Source organism: Anser brachyrhynchus (assembly GCF_964034855.1).
Source record: "Anser brachyrhynchus genome assembly, chromosome: 1".
NCBI classification, from domain to species: Eukaryota; Metazoa; Chordata; class Aves; order Anseriformes; family Anatidae; genus Anser; species Anser brachyrhynchus.
The window spans coordinates 184,195,670-184,203,287 of NC_137694.1; positions in this window are offsets into that span (position 1 = coordinate 184,195,670).

Consider the following 7,618-nt stretch of genomic DNA (forward strand, 5'->3'; position numbering starts at 1 on the left):
CATACACCCTGTGCTGGCATCGGAAAGGCCTTGGGCACATTTAAATTTCTTTTCTGAGCTGAAAGACCACAGAAATCATGTATCTGATATCCACAGTGAGCCAGCTGCTAGTAGAACAAGTATAGTGGCATTATTTATGGGTGTGTGATACCGTGGTAGCACATCAGGTTGTCCGAAGTTGTCAGCGCCTAGTCCTGTTTCCATTGGTACTACTAGCAAAAAAAGACAACAAAAGCGAAACAAACTATTGACTGTATTGATGCAGGATTATAGAAGAGAGGAGAATACAGCAGCTGTCACTTCCACAGATCACTGCAGCTTAATCTGTAAGGTGCTTATATGAACCTCGTTTTCTTACATGTTTTGATCGTTCCTAGGACACTTGTATCATACCACGATACACGAACGCTATCTTGCTTTGCCAGGATGTCCAATTATGCAGTCCTTTGAACAGAGGCTGGTAACAGAGCTCCATTCAAAAAGCCCTTGTTCCTTTATGGAGCAGTCTTAAATGATGATTATGCTTTTCATTTGAAAACACAGGCTTTTTTATGCCTCTGACAGGAAGAGGAGGCTGCTCAGGAATCTGTACATCTCTTCCGTTTCTCCTTTGCCTTTGTTTTCAGGAACAATTACTTTATATTCAGCCTATGGAAGCGTGGATCAGATCTGAGCTGTATTTCTGAAGTGTTACATACGTGTGTATGTATGCATATTTGGAAGTCCTTCGGAGTGTATCTTCAATAATTGCTACTGGTCATAGAGTGATTAGCTAAACTCATCAGTGCTCAGTTTTTCTAAGCTTTTGCAGTTTGCCCAAAGGACCTGATTCTGTGTGTGTTGTAAAATTAGTGGAAGTATTGTCACCGAATTCATAAAGACTGTAGCGGGAGCCAGCAGGAGCGTGTTGCCACCAGGAGAAATTTCCTGCTTCCTAAAAGCTGGGGTGCTTTCATTTGGAACCGGACAGTTCTTTCGGCATCCATGAACAGGCAGGAATGACGGATGCAAAATTATTTGTGGACTTGATATGAAATCGCTTTCTTTGGTATGAAGCCCTCCCCAACTTCTGAGCTATGTTCACAAATCAGACTATTATGTTGTTTCTCCTATTTTAGCCGTTCCCATTTCATCCTAATTCTCAGTGCTTCAGTGATTCAAGTGTCAGGTCTTCCTCTGCTCTCTTCTAGAGAACAAGTCTTAAGAGGAGCCTGTAGCTGTAGAACTTAGGAGCATGGTTTAGTGGTGGACTTCTCAGTGCTGGGTTAACGGTTGGACTAGCTGATCTTAGAGGTCTCTTCCAACCTGAATGATTCTCTGATGCTAAGATTTAAGCTCTCATTTTGTTGTCCCAATAAAGCTGCAAATAGCCTGTTGGCGATATTTGTCTTTACTTTAAGGAGATACTTTTCAGTACATTTTTTTTTTTAAAGTATTTTAAGGAAAGACTTTTTGGAGCTGAGCCCAAGTGGCATACCTCCCAGGTAGGTGTCCTGGCCAGCAGGCTTGAGAGCGATTTTTTTTTTCTTTGTGGATTGGAATTAAAGTATTATCTGAGTATTTAAAATAAAAAATAAAAAATTGGGAGAGAGCGGGGAGTCCTCGGTTTCAGAACACCCCATAGCCTGCTAGTTAGCACACACTCATGAGAGGTAAACCTGATAGAAGCCAGCTTGCTTCACATCCCAGCTCCAAACCAAAGGCTAAGTATGATTTTGGGTTTCCTCTTTCCCTCTGGATTGTAAGTGCTGTGACTTCAGATTCCTCCAGAGGAGGGAAACATTAATCCCTGCTCTGCCATCCTCACAGCAGCGACTGACAGCGAGCTGAGGGTAAAAGGGGCTGGTACTGCCAGAATATTCATGATCCCCTTCTGAATTTAGCCCTTTGCTTCTACTTCTGGCATGAGTTCAGAGCATCCAGACGTTTTGCATTGTTTAATTCACGTATTTTATATACTTGGACGTTTTCACTTAGATGGCAGAATGATCTCAAGGGAGTAAGTAAAGGAGGAGACTGATGTAATCTAATCTAAATGCTGTTTCACTCTCTGTACTTTGAAGTGAACAGTCAAACAAAGAAATCAGTGCTCCTGTGCCCCTCGATTCACATGTGCAGAATACTCCCGGAAACTCGAAGGCAGGACTTGTTATTTTAACCAAAAAGTTTGCAGGAGGATACACGCCGTGTGAAAGCACTCTCTTATGGGAGGAACTATAACGGCAGCATGGCTGCACTGAATAAATTTCTCTGTTGCTGCTTTGGCATTTGTGTTGTGGTAATTTCACGATTCATTTTAAGTAGGTAGAATTCATTTCAAATGTTGCCTAAACGTGACAGCATTTGACGCTGTCTATGAGAAACAGCTGCTCTTTCAGCCAGACTCGGCAGTTGCGCGTGTGGCACAATTCCCCTGAGTTTCACTTAAAATCCGACAGAGAATTTGAGGTGTGTCCTTAAATTGCAAAGGTATTATGGTCTGATCCACCCATTAAATGGGAAGGGCAAAACTCCCACTGACTTCACACCCAGCCTTCGTTGTAATCAGATGCTGACCAGCTAACAGCTCTGCAAAGAGGTGCCTCAGGTAGGGCTGGGCCCTGACGGCAAGGAAGAGCTTAAAAGGTGGTCAGGAATAAGATCCCAAAACGCTTTGGTCGTTTCAGCAGAAATACTAAACGAGCCATAAGTTATGCAAAATGACTGGTTTTGATCTCTCTGCCTGTCTATTGTTTTTTCCACAGTGTTTTGGGAAAGCCCAAGATAAGGATTTTTTATTTTATTTTATTTTCCGGCTGGGACACTGATCCATTTATAGGTTATAAGGCCAGAAGGAACTATGACCGTCTGTCTTGACCTCTCGGGTTCCAGAAGCTGTAGGACTTCCCTTCGTTAACTTGTGTTTGAGCTAGAGCTCCTCTTTCACGAACAAGAGGCCTTGGTTTCTGGGAAATCCCACCACAACTCTTGGCAGCTTTTTCCAGTGACTATTACGTGTTGTAAAAATGCTCTCAGTACACGTAATCAGAGCTTGCTTAGCTTCAGCTCCCAGGCACTGGACGTTATATTTAAAGAATCTGCTATCACAGGTGTGTTCCCCACAAAAATAAACCATTTGGAGTCCTTCTTCCTCTACGTTTTCTTTTTTTCTGCTTTTTCCAAGGTCTTCTACAGCTACCTAATAACCACATAAATTGTGCGCATCAGAACTGAATAAAGGAAACGCCATTGCAGAAGTACTAATTGCAGGGGCAATTTGTATTTTTCGCCGTATATCCCCAATTTTTTCTCCTCCCAGCCTCCCAGACTGCACGCCCATGCTATCGAACAAGCGTTTGAGCCCACGTCCCTGCTCAGTTCGCTCCCCACCCGCACGGCTCAGATGCAAGCGTGAGTCAGGCTGCAGCCTTCTGGTGGGCTCTCACCCCCATGGGGATCTTAAGAAACAGGGAAAGTGGGGTTTGGGGGTGGTCCCCTGCACGAGCTGCACCGGGCTATGTGCTCTGCAGCCCCCGTTCCCAATGAAAGTCCTAAGCTAGACCTTTTCTTAAGCTCCGTATTAAAACTCTTGAGCCCAAAACCACAGCTATTAACGAACAGCATTGGTAGAAAGTCTCGGGGCTTAGCGTGCTTAAGCCTGCCCTGCAGGATCGCTGGCAATTTACAGAAGCTTTCCTGAAAATGTGCTTCCTCCTTGGTTGTCCTTCAAGTTATGCTTATTGCTCTCAGCAAAACTCTCGGTGTATTTCACTTGAGAACCTCATCATTGATCCGGTATCAAAATGAAAGCTACTCTCTCCCTGATTTTCCTACAAGTTCTGTTTCCTCATAGTGATTTGACCTAGATCATATATCTTGTACTTGGTCATAATATTTTTCAGTGGGATAGTGGCAAAAAAAATAAACCATCGTCTTTCTCTGCTCAAAACCTGTGAGCAGCCGCACAAACTAACTGGATGTGACAGTGGGAGCTCATGGTTAGTTAACAAGAACCTGATCCCCAAATCCTTTTAACGTAATGAGTACCCAGGACGGAGCTGCGCATCCTGTAAAGCACGTTCTGTGTTCCTGGATACGTAATTTTAAGGGAAATACTTTAAAACCTGTATTGCTTGCTAAAGCTCAGTGTACTCACTCAGTGGTAGTGACCTGTCATCAGTACTTGTCCACCCGATATGTCTGTTACCTGAAAACTTGAGCAGGGACGACGCTATGTCCTCTTTTAGGTCTCTAGCAAAAGTTTTAAATTGCTAAATCCATGCTTAGATCTTTAGGTAAATACGTCTTGTATGAAGATGACACATTAAAATGACATTTTGAGACCAGTCAGTCAACATTTAATCCCTTTAATGTGCGCTGTGCAAATTTCGCAGAAATTTCCTTGGTAGAAATGTCAAGCCAAATGTTCTACGGAAATGCAAACATTATTACATCAAAACATCACTACCTTTGTTCACCAAACATAATTTTATCTAAAACACCTTTTCCACCAGTCTTCATCAATTGGCATTGGCAGTGGTCCTCCCCTTTTTTATCACCAGCTTTTCCATCACTATGCCTGTATTCGCTGTAAGGCTACCAGGTTTGTATCAGCCCAGGCTGCTCTGTCTAACTGCAAACAAACCAAAATAAAACCCCGCACGTGAGTATTCTTCCAGTGGTCTGAAACTTCCGCAGCATTTCCAGGCTGATTGATTGGAAAACCCATGTTACTAATTGTTGGAGACGAGTTCATCCAGACCCGCTGATTTTAAATTGCTGTAACTTGAGCTGCTCTTATTTTACGTTCTCAGATTTGTATTGGAACAAAAAGTATTTGGAATATGTCTCTATCATCTGTTTTTCCCTCAAAACAGAACAGAAATATTTATTGAACATCCATGTTTCTTTTGCATTCCAATTGACAAGTCAGTTCTTTCACACAGTAGGACAGTTGCCATTCTTTCATTTAAAATGCACACTAAAATCAGGCAAACCTTTATCACTCCGCACTGCTGCCTGCAGTCTCGCGTTCGTTTGAGTTCTTAACCAGATTTATGCATCTGATTTCTTCCAACTGATGTAAATTTTGCCTTTCTTCTCATTATTTTTATGTAATTGAAATGCTTTCTATAGTTAAATTTTTAGTATGTGTCAGTTCTCTAGTCAAGACTAGTTTTTTTAACCAGTGCAACCTTTATTTATCTAATATTATTTTTTATTTTATTTTTGATAACTTGAGAAATTTTCTTGAGTAATTTAGAGTTATTGTTCCCAAATGGACATACTTCAGTTTCTCACTGCTTCCAGCCTTCTGAAGTTTCCCCCTAAAACATCAAATATTTACATTACTGTTTCGGACCTTACCTTCTTCATTCATGACAGATTACTAGCTTGTATCGGAGCCAGCACCACTTTGGGGTTTTACAATTAATTCTTCTTTGTCAGTGCGGATGAGGGCAGATAAAGATTTGTCTTGTTTGCATGGTTCACTTCCTGAGCTAGGATATTTTTAGAACTTCTATTAGGAAGCTTGAGGTCACTTTAATATCCACAAGCGACTTTCAGCATATTTTGCTCAGATAGATAGAAAACACACACACACCATGTCGCATCTCTTCCCCCTACACATGGCAGAGAGGTGTTTTGGTAGCCAGCCATTCTGCTTTCCGATCCGGTGGTGTGCAGTCAAAATGTGCTAGTACACGATCTTGGGTTTATGCCAAAGAAAAAAAAAAGGCATTTTCTTCTCAACCAAATTGTGCTGACAAAAAAAGAGAGTCAAAAACCAAAAGAGCAGCCCGTGCCTGCTGAAAACCAACACTGCCAAGCTGATGGAAGTGCTTCTCACCTAAACGCCCTTAATTTGGTTCAGGTAAAATCAAGTAGCTGTGTTTCAGCGGGTGGTAGGAGTCTGTGTGATGGATCTGGCCCAGCCATTCTCCCTGTACCACTCTGTCCAGCCCTGAGGTCAGTGATGACGAGTGGCAACGTTCAGCTCACCGGTGGAATTTTTCCCTGGCACCCGGCAGGACAGTTGCCCACTGCCACTGCCCGTAGCTACACGTGCAAACATTTTACCTGCAGCTGGAAGACAAGTGATCCTGTTTTAACAGGCCAGGATCGTTTTCCTCGCCTGACCTCCCTGTGACGACTGCCTTGAACGTTTCAGTCAGGCAGCCCGATGGATGCTCAAGCGTCATCACTTTGTGTTCTCCCCGTTGCTTATCACACCTGCTGCTAGTGCTACAGATAAGCAATTAAAGGTCACTTTCTCTTTGCATCCTTTGGTGTCTAAATTCATTTTATTCTCAACTTTATGGTTCTGGGCTGAATGAGTATTCATTTGCTCCCTCTTTCTCCTGTCCCTTCTGTTATTAGTTTCTCGCTCTCCGGGGAAACCAACTTGAATGGCAAGGAACCAGATATTTTTATCTGCTGCTAACCAGATGCCTCAGAGATCAGCTCTGCCGAAGTATTTTAATGAAAAATACGTTCTTGATGAAATTTGGACGGCGTGTTAACAAAGACAGATCTTAGTCCCTAGCATCACAGCAGGTGTGTTATGTGCAAACACAATCCAGTATGCTTCAAAGGGTTTAATAATGTACTCTGTGTATTTATCCTGCGCTCATCCTTCTGTTCTCTGGGTTCTTTACAATTTCTATCATGTAATCATAGAGATGATCTGTGGTTTTTAATCACTATTTTTGGACTGTATCCCCTTTTGGAAATGTTGACACAAAGGGGAGATGGGTCTAAAGCAGGCATGAAGAGGCAACACTGTGACCCGAGTTGCAGTCTTGATCTCATTTCTGGCTTTAAACTTTAAGAATAATCTCAGTTTACTCTGGCAGAAAAATGAGGACAAATGAAGCCTTTTTCATCAAGAGTAGGAAATAAAGATCACATATAACTTGTAAAATACTTTAAAACCCTTGGATCAAAGGCAGCACAGTAAGTGCAAAGTACTGCAATATGAGTAAAGCATAATGCTGCATGTTTCAGGCTCTTTCCTGCTTTGCGAATTTATTTTTCCTCTGTATTACAATGGAGGAATGACATTTTTCTCAGTGATTAAATTTTTTTAAAATGTGTTCATAGAGGAAAAAAAGCCTGGCAAAACGCTCACCAATATAAATTTTTTTTTCAGATGTTAAACGTAGGCAGCAAGTGAGACTTGAGTTTCAGTCCTGGAAATTCATAGGAACTTTCAGAGCAGGGAGTCATTAGCAGCATGCTTCCTCTCCTCTCAGCTTCCTTATCATCAGTGATCTCTTTATAGTATTATTTTCTTTATTAGCAAACATGATTTATTACCATTTTCATTCAAAGCAAACCCAGAATCATGGCACATCCACTTCTGCCAGTTGGTACCTTACACGATCAATATGAAACGAGCTTCTGGCACGACCATTCCTCCCCGGTGGTACTGCCTGGAGCTGAATTCCTGCTGCCAGGCTACCTGCACAAACCAGGACCAGACACAGGGAGCTCCTCGGTGTTCAAAGAAAGGGTTGAAGGATGTCATCATGGGGCACGGCACAAACTGAGCAGTCCCAGACTCTGCGGTGTCCTTCTGATGGTGAAATGCTGTGACCTTTCTTTATTAGGCTGGTCGCACACACATGCATATTCC